Source organism: Phoenix dactylifera, unplaced genomic scaffold (assembly GCF_009389715.1).
Source record: "Phoenix dactylifera cultivar Barhee BC4 unplaced genomic scaffold, palm_55x_up_171113_PBpolish2nd_filt_p 000492F, whole genome shotgun sequence".
Classification (NCBI taxonomy): domain Eukaryota; kingdom Viridiplantae; phylum Streptophyta; class Magnoliopsida; order Arecales; family Arecaceae; genus Phoenix; species Phoenix dactylifera.
This window is the reverse complement of record NW_024067912.1, coordinates 367,088-379,786: the sequence shown is the minus strand read 5'-3', so window position 1 is coordinate 379,786 and position 12,699 is coordinate 367,088. Positions and strand designations below refer to the sequence as shown.

Genomic DNA, 12,699 nt, shown 5'->3' with positions numbered 1-12,699 from the left:
TGGCTACACATGAAACAGAACTGATAGTTGCAGTACAATGCTCACGTCAAAGAGTAAATTATACTAGCTTCAGGGAAAAAACCTCCATTCTGATTCAGGTCTGGGAACAAGTTTACAAGCAGTTGGATTAGTAAATTTTTAAAGTTGTGGCCCATAAGCTAGAAAACAAAAGCCTTGCCGCAAGAAGCAAAAAATAATTGAAGATCTTCCTGTGAAGTAGGATCCCCCTAAAGTAGTTATAATGCTCACAACTTCTCTGAGGGGCATTAATACATGCCATAGTTTGGCCCATCCAGATTAAGCTGGTTTTCCAGTTTCAGATAACATCCCCTGCCTGCAAATTGACCATTATTTGTCCAAGAAGATGTTTTTGCTAATTTATGCTCAATTACATAAGTCACTTAGAACAATTTCTGTTTCGCTAAATTCTCTTCTAGCTTGTGACATGAGTTGGCAATAAGAAGAACTTTAATGCCCGCCAGACAGTCCATCAGTTGAAGTGTTCCAACTACCATGCATGCATCAAGAGACATATGGAGAGGCTTGTTGGTTATCATGTAGGATGCAATAACATAAGCAGAAAATTAAAGCATAGGCATCAAGAGGTGAGTCTCCTTGCTATGACCTATTCACTAAAGAAACAAGAAGACAGCAAGAAGTAGATAGATCAAACAGCCATTTGGGAAAAAATGTAGAGAAGTAGATCAACATCATCATCTATGAACAAAGTTGTCTGTCAACAGAGTTTCCAGCAGCCAATTAATAACTAGACGGAAGATTAATCAAGAGATGAACTGTTCTTAGTACAGTAAAACACTTATGAGCAAAACATACAATGTACGATGAGGAAGATAGTAAACTAATGCTTAAAAGATGCATGATGAAGTGATCTGACAATAATATATACCTGATATGCAGCAAAAGGTAAAGCAGAATTATCTTGAAGAAGCCATACAACATCCAAATATGGCATTGCTGGTTTTACCTGCCTAAACATGCAAGGTACTTAGATATTGAAGGCGACAGCCCAAGACATAATTTTGATTAAAATCAATCCTATATCTTATGGGAAGAAATTCACCAAAAGAATATCCGCTCCTTCATCCTCATCTGCCTCAGTTTCAACAGGGGCTTCTCTATAATTTGCTAGGTTCATCTGATAACTTTTATCAAATAAGCCAGACAAGCACTTAGGACTGAACGAGAAGATGAACTACCTCAATAAATTCCATCATGCTATTAATGAGATACACTTGTTTTCTTGTCCCCGAAGCATGGATCGGAATCTAAAGCTTCTCTAAATGGACCTTAAGATGAACTAGCATACCTGGTCAAAATATATATCATGTCAATAATGCTTAGTCCAATACTCATGAATCACATATTGGGAAAGTTTTATCAGTAGTGACAGTGGGCAACATACAGAGAAGTTGAAATCTGATAATATAACTGTGCAGTGTAGGACATAATGGACACATCCTGAAAGCCTTCAGCATCCAGATCTGCTCATATTGCTGCAGCTCAGCCATCCATCATGTCACTAGGACTAACAACATGAGCACCTTCAAGGGCCTATTTGCCAAATTAATATGCATTGATTAGCAGGGCAGTCTATGACATGGATAATCTAATAATAGCTACAAAATGTTGGGAATTACAGAAGTACCTGACAAACAGCCTGTTTACACAACTGATGATCTTTTTCATCTTCATGATGACACCTGAAGAACGGATTACAAATCTAGTCAATTCTATGTTAATAAACTGATACTAATAAACCTCTATGAACAAAAGCTGTATACAAGACCTAGCAAAACCAGTAATACTGCTTAAGACTATTACCTGACCTTGTTTTCATCCATTATTTTACATTTGAAAGTTTATGATTTTAAGTAGTGCTCATCATGTTGCCCTCGAGTATCCTGAACGTGATTTTCTAGAAACTGTTTATTATAACAGTATTTCTTGTGAGATTGATCGATGATAATTATGCACCGGGACATTTGTCCTCGCTTAGGAAATCAGGCTAAGATTGCTACTAATTTTTTTCTGAAACATTTCAACTTGGACCGCCCCTTAGGCATTGTAAATATGTGGCCTCCACAACCATGAATGAGCTTCTTAATTTATCAAAGCCTCAAGTTCAGTTTTCTATTTACCAATAGTTTCCTATCAAATAGTTATCATTTTCTGTATCATCATGCTCTAGTACAACAATCTTTTTTCAATTAAGCAAGACTTATTGATTTGAGGGTGAGTCTTGGTGCAACGGTAAGGTTTCTCTCCAAACAATCTCTCTGCATATAGGGGTAAGGTTGTATGAATCTGATCCTCTCCAAACCTCGCAATGATAGGAACCTCATGCACTAGGCTGCCCCTGTTTTTAGGGCACATTGATTTGGTTTTACATTTTGGTGTATTTAAAACAAAACACTTTCTTAAATAGTTCCATGATGTCCTCAAATATAATTTAGTTTTGACAACTTTTTTGTGGTTGGACATTAGCATGGCGCAGTTTTTGGCCAATACCATTTGTATCAGTATCAGCCATGAACGTTATGTTGAAAAAGATCTCTCAAAGGGAAAGCAGAACAAAAAACAGAAAAGAGAAAGGAGGATAGCTCCAAGAACAAGCACTTCCCCCCATCCTCCACGTCCCTGCAAGCCCCACCTTAAGCACCTCACGCCTTCACGTGAATTATGCACTTACCTCCATTTCTCCACATCTAATGTCAGATCATCCCATAGTAGCAATGCAGCCATATATATATTTGCATACAAGTTTACATAGTTCAGAGATACAATAATTTTCATTCTTGCCAAAGTTAGCCAACAAGATCAAGCCCTATGCCATCTACATAGGGCGCGGCCAAGTAAAGTTTATGAACATTTAAGATTAGCTCTCCGCCTGACATCAACATTCGCTAATTGGTGCTGCTTTCCTTGCAAACAGAAGTTTTAACCAGAGGCCTTCTACCATGTGAAGACCCAGCTTATATAATTATACTCAAAAAGGGGATCATCCCTATAAGTTTCTCTCTCTTGGAAAAGAGTACAGGAAAAATGGATAAAAACATAAGAAGTTGCATCCATTTTAACCCATAGATTATAAGCCAAAGAGCTAGATTGTAGTACAAATCCCAGCTTACAATTTTTTGTCACTGACTTCTGCAAATATTTTGTTAACAGATGTACGTTTTAATGTATACATAGTACATTCTCCCCTTTTGCTACTATTCTGACCAAAAAGGATACTTCTTGTGTAGTTTAAGAATGTTAACAAGCATTTTGAAATAGGGGCCACACGTGCCCCACGCAGGTGGGGCGTGACATTTGGTATCAGAGCCGAGGACGGCTCTAGTCTGAGGGTGGGTGAATGAAAGATCCCATATCGGCTAGACTCGTTTCAGAGCCTGGGTATATGAAGCGGATGTCTCCAAATCCTGCATATGCGTTTTGGGTGAAAAACAAAACCGGGGAGGGGTCTGAGCGGCGCGTGCGCGCGCGTGCAGGCCCTGGAACTGACAATATCTGGCAAGAGAGACCCGTGTTCTCCCTCATGTGGCCCCCACGTGGGCACTGGGTGCCTCACATGCCCGTGCAGGCGGGGGCGTGACATTTTCAAGATACCATCAGGAATATGCTTATTGCTTCCTTTTTCTTTTTCCTCTTTCAAAAGCAAGGTTTGAAGTAACATAGTACGGAGGAATGCCAATGACATAACAGCACAGTATATACATATCAACACTTGGTTTGCTGATACAGGACCATACATGCGCTGGTGTGTCTTGGTAGTGGTACGGGGTGGCAAGTATTATGGTACAATTGGTTCATCAAACCTTATTCAAAGGGTAAATGAATCGAGCTTGAACTTGATGCCAAATACACAAGTATGACATGCACATTTTGCATTCAGTAAAAAGAAGTATTACTAATAAATTGAGAATTAAAGGTTCAGGAGCAGCAGCAAAACACAATAATGATTAGTCCCTTCTCACAAATTCAGAAAGGAGCATTACAATATGAATTAAGCTTTCGGTTAAAGCGTAATTTATGATTGACAAACCGCCACTTATTCTTGCAAGCCAATAACTCATGAAAGGCCTCCCTAAGAGAATCCATTTTCAGCCAGCCATTGTGGTTCAAGAATCTTCCTTTGTTTTCCAAAACAGACAAGTGATGGTTTTCATTGAACAACCAAGAGAAAATATCTTCATTAGGAATCCAGCTCTCCATCCATTTAGCATGAAAAAATAGGAATATTTTTTGGACACAAAGAGCTAAGGGAAACTATGATGACTAATTTTGACATGGAGATAAATATTTATGAGTTTGATTTTGTAAAAAAAAAACAAATGATAGTACTAAAATGGCTTATCATCTTCCCTCACAATAACATCGTGCCCATCAGAGGAGTAAGGATCCAAGCAGCATCAAAGTAAATAAACTTGGACATTTTGAATTTTAAAAAGCATTTGTTGTCAAAAAGTATGAAAAAAGTGAACATCCAAAGATGACTCACAATGTCAGGGTATTTGTCCTTCAGCAGGCATATTGCCTGGGGTACCAAACCATTGTCGTTGAATGCTTCATCTCTTGTTTGTAACTGGATGAACAAAAGTATCACATTCTTTACCATTCAAGATTAATAATAATAATAATAATAGATGAGCCTGCATACTAAAAATGGCCTTCTATGCATCAAGAATTTTTGGAAAGAGCACAAAACCGTTCACACCAACATCTTGTGCCTTGTAGACCTGCATAGAAGTAAACCTAAAAATTTTGGTTGAACTATAACAACCCAGGATCTTACCCAAAATGGCTAGCCAGAAGGTATTTTTTGAGTTCCTTAGTCCCATATAAGTACCCAAGATCTTCTCGGCGAATAACTGATGTGGAACTAAACACATGCCCGCACGAGTCCTCACATACTCCCCCCATTCAAGCCCTGACATTCTCGTCATGCTAAGGGTTCAAATCAATTCAAATATAATTACAAGCACCACGATCAGCCTATGGTCAGCCTCTATAAACCCATATTGCAGTATCTCCTAGTCCACATAGGCTATAAGCCGAGTTCACTCTGATACCATTTGTAACAATCCAGGATCTCGCCCAAAATGGCTAGCCGAAAGGTATTTTTTGGGTTTCTTAGTCTTTTATAAGTACCAAAGATCTTCTCGGCGAATAACCGATGTGGGACTAAACACACGCCCGCACAGATCCTCACATATACATTTAAATTCAAATTTCTAAACAAAATAGATTTGTAAGCACAATTACTCCATACTTTATTATAATACATAGACCAAGAACCATACTCCATTATCATTAATAACAGCAACTAGCGCTCGTAAGGTTTCAACGTATTTGAACAGGAAGAGTAAGAAGTTTAAGTCTTCAATTTATAGAACATTAACTCAATCAACAGTCGCAAAGGTTATACTCATAAAGTTTCTATGTTTAATTACCTTTTCTAGAAGACCATATCTCCAACACAAACCTATGAACACCCGGGCATAGGTCAAACTGGGACATCTACTTCACCTAGAAATACAAGAAACAAATAGTTGCGCACACATACAAGCGCTGCTCGCCACACAAGCACACACACAGCAGAGAGAGAGAGGAGAGAGGACTATTTTATTCAGCTTGTACTCCCACAATCCCTCTTATTCAGCCCTCTTTTCCTCTTTTGTTCTCTTATTAACTAACATTGGTCCCTTTGAGCCAGCCTTTTTTTGAAATATTCTCTTCTTGCTCTCAAATGAATTGGTGCTGCATTTGTGATGTGATCAATAGAAAAAATGTTGTAACCTTAATTCCCACCAACCTTCATGACTACATAGTGGAAACATGAATTTGAGGGCGACAAATTTGTTTCCTGGAAAGCTTGCTCTCGATGTTGTGACTTTCATGTTACGATGCTGGCAACTAGAAAGTGGCTGGAGAAAAATAAGGAAAAATTAGCATGAAAAGCATCTAGAAAGATAGAAACCAATAGCAACAAATCCTCAATCACACAGTCTAATATTGTTCAATAAAAAAGTTATCCTGCATTCCCTCAACATCAAGAACTGGGTAAATTCTCCACATAAAAGTGTTTTACATCTGGTGTTCGTTCTGGCCCTGATGGCGTTCACCGAGGTGGAGGATCAGAAAAAATTCCAGCCACAGCAGCAGCGTTCACATTCCTCGATACTAAACCCGAGGTTTTCACTGATGTCTCTCGCTGACTGCTTGCTCTAACCAATCATAAGAGGTTGGGCTTGAATTCCTCGCCAACAAAAAAACCGGTTTCCGAGTGTCAACAGGCTGACATAGCTCTGACCAATCTAGACTTCTAATGGCGCTAACATTTATTGGCATGAAGAGGTTATAGTAGCCATGATCAATTCAACTCCTAAAACTCATTCAAACAATGAAGGGGAAAAAAAAAGATTATCTAAAAAAACAAACAGACAAAACCTAAGGTGGGTTACAATTAAATTCAATTACTTCACATCAGATACTGAAATTAGACAGCTGCCAAAGGAAAGATGTCTCGTAGAAATTTAAATTACCGATCCTATCTGTAAACAGATGACGGTAAATAAAAGGGAAAAAAAAGCACTCGAACCGGTCGTTTCCCCAAGGAGTTCTGGGGCAGAATAAAATCTAAAATTACATGAGAAAACTAGAGACATCTGTTCGACCCAAAAATCGAGAACAAACAACAATTAAAGCAGCGATCCACCAAATTGAGGTGCCTAATTTAACAGGCACTCAGTAATCGAGTGACCATATCTCATTTCAAGATACAAGAACGCCGATGGGGAAATGTGGAACTTTTACACGATATGTGAAATCGAGAAAACCATTTACCAAAACAATAGATAATTTTAACTGAAAATCCCCAACAATGCCTGAAGAAGGGCAGAAAAGTCGTTTTTGTCCGAAAAAGACCATTTTTTCTCCATTTAAAACGAGAAGAAGACCTACCTTGATGAAGAGTGGCGAAGGAGAACTGAAGGGCAAGGAAGGGGAGACCGGGAATGCGACTCTTACCGCCCGAGGTCCCGAGAAAGAAAAAGTTCACCATAAAGAAAAAGAAAGAGACCGCAAGGTCTCAGGAGCCATGGGGACGCCGGAGTGGAGTGGGTTTGGGTGGTGACCGCTGAGGGTCTTGACGCCGGCGCCACGCGACGCCTTTCTCTCCGACGGTAGTCTTCCGGCCGCGGACGATGCTCCTCGCCATCATCAGAGCTGTCATAGGACGTGGGAACCGACAAGGTTTTAAATTACGGATATTACAATGGTTTAGGAAGCTCTTCATTATATTGCACACATACTTGCCCCAAAAAGTGATGGCCATTCAATAACACTTTGTGGGATAATAAAAAGTTAGAAGATGGTTGGAATACCATTAGATCATGGACTACCAAAAATACCACAAAAATAAACCCTAAAGCTGGTAGTGGTCTTTGGCAGTTGTACCATGAGATCAAAATCAGATATCACGCCTAGTTGTGTATCGTAGGTTTGTGCAACTAAATTGGTCAAACCGCCAAACTTGATCGGAACCAATTATTTTAATTTGGTTTGGATTAGATGTTCTTAGATTTCGGTACAGTTTTGGTTTGCAATTTCGAAAAAACCTGCCCCAAATCCTCAGTTTTCTCTCGTGCTTTCTAACTCTTCACTCTCCTCCCACTCTAGCTCCCCTGATTCACGCCAGCACAAAGCCATCTTTCATAACCGTCGAACTCTCCTCGCCTACTCCCTGCTTTTTGTTCTTCTGGCAATCCTTTTCTTTTCCTTTTGTTTTATGGGTTTTGGTTGAAGATTTGTACTATTGTATTGGTGGATTCTTGATTTGTATCCACACAAATTGTTTGATGGATCCATATTCGGAGATCCGTTTTGCTCTGCATCATGTTGCTTTTATATTATGATGGAAACAATTTCTTCTTTGATGTGGCTTTAAGAATTTGAGATTGGGTGGGTCATTCGATTCAGTTCTAACCAAGATTTCTTCTTTGATGTGGCTTTTAACAATTTCTTCTTTGATTTGGCTTTAATAAAGAAAAGTTTTCTGATAAATGTTGTGTTTGAAGAAGAAAAAAAAAATCAGAGGAGAGGAAACAAGGAAGAGGATACATGAAAAAGGGCTAAAAAATTTACTGACAAATGCTATGTTACATGCTGGATATTCAGAAACAAATGTTGGATATCGTAATAAAGTTTTCTGCATCATGTTAAATTTCTGATAAAGGAATAGAATAAATACTGTGAAAAATGCTGTGTTTAGAAAATAAGAGGGAAAGTTTTCTGATAACTGTGTTTATGATTTAGATTTATATACAAAAAGAAATTGATACGCGAGAAAGTCTGAAGATTTCTAAGACAGCAACATCTTTCTTTTAGCTCATCTCATTTGACAAAAATCCATCTAGCTTAACCTGATTAAACCGAATCAAACCCAATTTCTTGGATCAGTGAATCAATTTTTTTTAAAGGTTTCAATTTCAGTTTTAAAAAATCGGTTTAAATCACTTCATATCCAAAAATATCCTAAACCGATTCCCCTAATTGCCAACAGTCCCTTAGTATGGTAGTAATCATATAACATGTGGTGACATTGGCATAATAGTCAGTGAAGAAGTTGCCTGGTCTATCAACATATCATAACATGTGATGACATTTCAATAAGGACTTTTCTGTTTTAAAGGAAAACAGCATGCAGCCGAAGCAATTAAGTCATGCTCATGCCAATGTTCCTCGTGAGCAATATGAAGACCAATGGCCAACTCGCAGAAGCCAAATTTGAACACTCAATGCAGAGATCGTCAATCATGCAAGCCCTTGTTGGCTTTGGCCACGACAAGAATCATATGGTAGTGCTGCAGCCACTCTCTATCAAATTGATAGATAGATAAGATAGATGGTATAGATAGATAAAGCTCAGTACCATCCTACTAGATCACCAAATCATCTCAATTGAGAAAAGGCAAAACCAAGATGAAATCACAGATTAGAAAACATCACTTTTAACTGAGATTATGACCTAAGTAAATTCACTTCATGAGATAAGTTAAAATTGGAATATGGCATCTAGTCATTTGTATAAGTTAAAATTGGCATATGGCATATAGTCATTTGTATACAGAACCCATGTAAAGCAACAAGTCAAGGATTCAGGTGTCCTTCCTACAGAAAGAGGATCATAGCTGCTTCCAGAGTGAACACCGACTCCTTTCACCATTCCAGGTCCCAGTTGCAAGAACCTAGAAAGCACAAAAGAAAATTAATGAGATACACCACATTTACAATGGTTTTATGCTACACTAATTATATTTTATCTTATCAACCTTTAAGAACTCACACTAAGAGCTCTTCGTTAGATGGATGTTTCTTGCCAGGGGCGCTTGATGTTTCTTCTCCAGGTGATGCAGACTGATTCTGTTCTTCATAATTGTCGAACAGGATCTGCAAATGGACTTGTAAAAGGATACCTGAAAGAGGTAGCACATACTAGGTCAACTTGTGAAATCATTTAACATTGTACAATATGATTTTTCATACCTGCTTGACTTTATAGTCTCATTTTCAATATTGTTTCCTGGTCATATACGTTCCCCTGTATTAAGAATAAAGCAACAAAACCATCATTGACAGAACAAAATTATAGTAGAGCAACAGTGATGATGACATATTAGTGAAATGGCACATGGGTGTCTATCTATGCTGCCAACAGAAAAGATGCATGAATAGGGCAGATGCATTCTGAAGGATCCTGTAGAAACCTCCAGAACCCAGAGTGATATTTACAGCCTCTACTATGCAATGACAAATGAATGACTACATGCAAAAACAATTACAATAAGTGCCCTTCTAAATCAATCACAAGTGAGAACCAAAATTGGTTTGCAGAAAAGGTAGGATTTCTGTGAAGATTCCATGAGTGTACTATGATTATGTCAATTATGTGTTAATGGTACGACATTAGACAGAAATGATTTCACGTTGGAACATGAGAAATATAAAATAGTTTCTGTGTGTGCATGCACACACACATGCGCACACGCATTGATAGTTCTACATGCATGTAAGGGCAGAGAGTCCATTAGAACCTACAAGGTCCAAAACGAGTATTTGATAGTCAATATTATCTCACGAGGTAAAGATTCTGAAAACTAAATCCACAGCCCATAATGGGGCTAACATCTACTATAACACAAAGCCCAAGAGGAAGATCAGAACAGTCAGAGATCTGTTGGTTTTTCCACACAATCTTTTCATGCATTTAAGGGCAGAGTTCATGAGACCTACAAGGTCCAAATGGGTATTTGATGATCGACATTATGTTAAGAGGTAAAAGATGCTGAAACTAATCCCATACCCCATAATGCTAAAACTAAATCCACAGCCCATAATGAGCTAACATCTGCTATGACAGAGCCCAAGAGTAAAATCGGAACAGTCAGAGCTCTGTTGGTTTTCTTTTTCAAATGATCAACACATATTTCAGTGACTCAATATGAACATATATTATTCTACTGCTCCAGAAGAATGTTCCACTTGGAGAATTGTTTTTCTAAAGTTTGATCAGGCTGATGGGACTCATTTTAAATTGTGTCATTGCAGTCAAGGGTCTAGTGGCAACATCTCTTCATCACAAGGTCAGTATTCGATGTTGTTTTCAAGGAGGAACCATTTTTTGTAAGTTCTAATATTTGAGGTTCAGGTGTAATATTATGTCTTAATCCCTACAACCATGGATGCTGCAACAACTAAATCAAAATTAACTGAACAAGTAGCAAAAAGAATCTAAATCCCAACCTTACCTACAGGACTGGAACTGTCATCTTTTGTTGACACGGATCATTTTTTCTCAGAAAGGTTAGCTGGCACCAGGTTAGCTAAACAGGCTGCAATAAGTAATGCGGTAGGGTTGCTTTAAAGAGGCTATCTATTGAGGAATTTTGAAAGTTCCAAGGGTGTTATCTCTAGTCTCATCATTGTTATATAACTCTTAGTTTCCAGAATCATAAGTGCATGTAGAAGCAGATGTGTGTGCATGCATGGGGAAGCAAAAATTTAGAAACGCTATTTAGAAGCAGGTGCAGGTTCGAGATTCCAAGAATATTCCAAAGCGGTTATCCTAGGCAGAAGATTCTAGCTAGCAAGACAACCAGTTATCTACAAGAGGAATTTTGAAGAGGAAGGAAGAGAGAATGGCCCGTGACAGAAAAAAACACAAAAAATGAAATCCTCAAATTAGCTCTAAGGCTTTAGAGATAACATCATTACCGAGGTTAGCCGAACTGGTACCGAGACCCGTGTCGGTCAGCTACTGGTTCGGTACAATACCGGTATGCTGTAGGGCGAATCGGACGGTTCACCCTGGCATGACAAACCATGATCCAAAAGGGGAAAGGGGGCTGAACCTGTTCAAACAGTATGAATCGAGCAGTTCACTTGGTTCGCTTCAGACCACCCGATTTGGGCGATATAGGGTGGTTCGCGGGGTTTTCGAAAATTAGGCTGAACCGACCCGGTTCCTTACCAATTCGGTTCGATGCAGAGTGAACCATGCAGTTTGGCCCAGTTTGGCACACCTTGATCTTTACATATATAGATGTTTCAGAAGAAATATGAGATGATCCAAACTCATTGTTTTGAAGGTGTAGCTCCATAGTGATTCATCTAATTTCCACCCATATCTTCCCTTCTTGATATTATTCAAACTAAGTTCATCGTCCTCCAGTACCAGACTTCTAGTATCCTATTATAGTATCGATATGCGGTTTGGTATGGGTACGGCATATACCTGTTCGGTACGGCCGAGTAACGGTAATTGGTACATCCATATTAGGTACGAGTATTATTTGATTAAGTACACGTACGTCTGGTACATGAGCATATAATGTTCAAATAATACAATTAATTCTAATCTGATCTGGTTAGACGCATTTGTTTCCGGAAACTGTTTTTTGAAATCGGTGGATTTTTCACCTCTGATATAAGTTACAAGACATGATCTCTTCTTAATTTTCAAGTCTTCATGCCTATATATTACAAAGATTTATTGGGTCATGCTCATACAAGGACAGTCAAAATAGATGAATATTAATACTAAAAACTAATGACGACGCCATAAGAAGACAGGCTAAGATAATATAATATTACTTAATAATGATTATCTTTCTAGCCTGAATTAATCATCGTCAAGTTCTGATCTTTAATCCGTAAAAGGTGTTCTAATTAAATTAGAAAGGTCAGATAACAAAATTGTGCCCATGCAAATAAACTTACTTTCCCTTTGTTTTAGTATTATTCAGTTATAATGATTACCGAGCATGCCTCAATTGTTGCCACCATAACTACTTGGAGTTACAAAACGGAGTTTAAATTTCACTTTCCTCCAAAAGCTAGCGATGAAGCCTAGATGGATTTTAAAAACACGAATACCAGAGTAAAATTATATCACTTATTAGTAAAGTAATTGTAAAAGAAAAGATTTCTGTTGACATGCATCAAAGACAAAGTATGATACATTATTTGAAAAGCAAAACCCATGTACCAGATCAGGCAGTTGGTTCCATAAAGTCAGAAATTACCATATTCAATAGAGATAAAAGCTAAATTATCCACTTATTTTTTGAGTTCACAAAATGGCTTTGTGAATTTCTGATAACCTAAGTAACAGGGTTT

The 12,699-nt window shown here is 38.2% G+C and overlaps 1 long non-coding RNA gene across 2 annotated transcripts; it reads right to left on the bottom strand.

Annotated features, from left to right (window-relative positions):
- Positions 1–214: 214 nt before the first annotated feature.
- On the bottom strand, positions 215–5,911 carry LOC103717703. Of its 2 annotated transcripts, none has more exons than XR_005508420.1 (5): positions 5,837–5,911; positions 1,667–1,721; positions 1,424–1,572; positions 1,082–1,327; positions 215–989 (listed from the first exon to the last, which is right to left on the bottom strand). It is a non-coding gene; the product is annotated as an uncharacterized LOC103717703 (long non-coding RNA). The 2 variants fall into 2 exon arrangements; XR_005508419.1 differs by lacking the exon at positions 5,837–5,911 and adding an exon at positions 4,523–5,250.
- Positions 5,912–12,699: the final 6,788 nt, after the last annotated feature.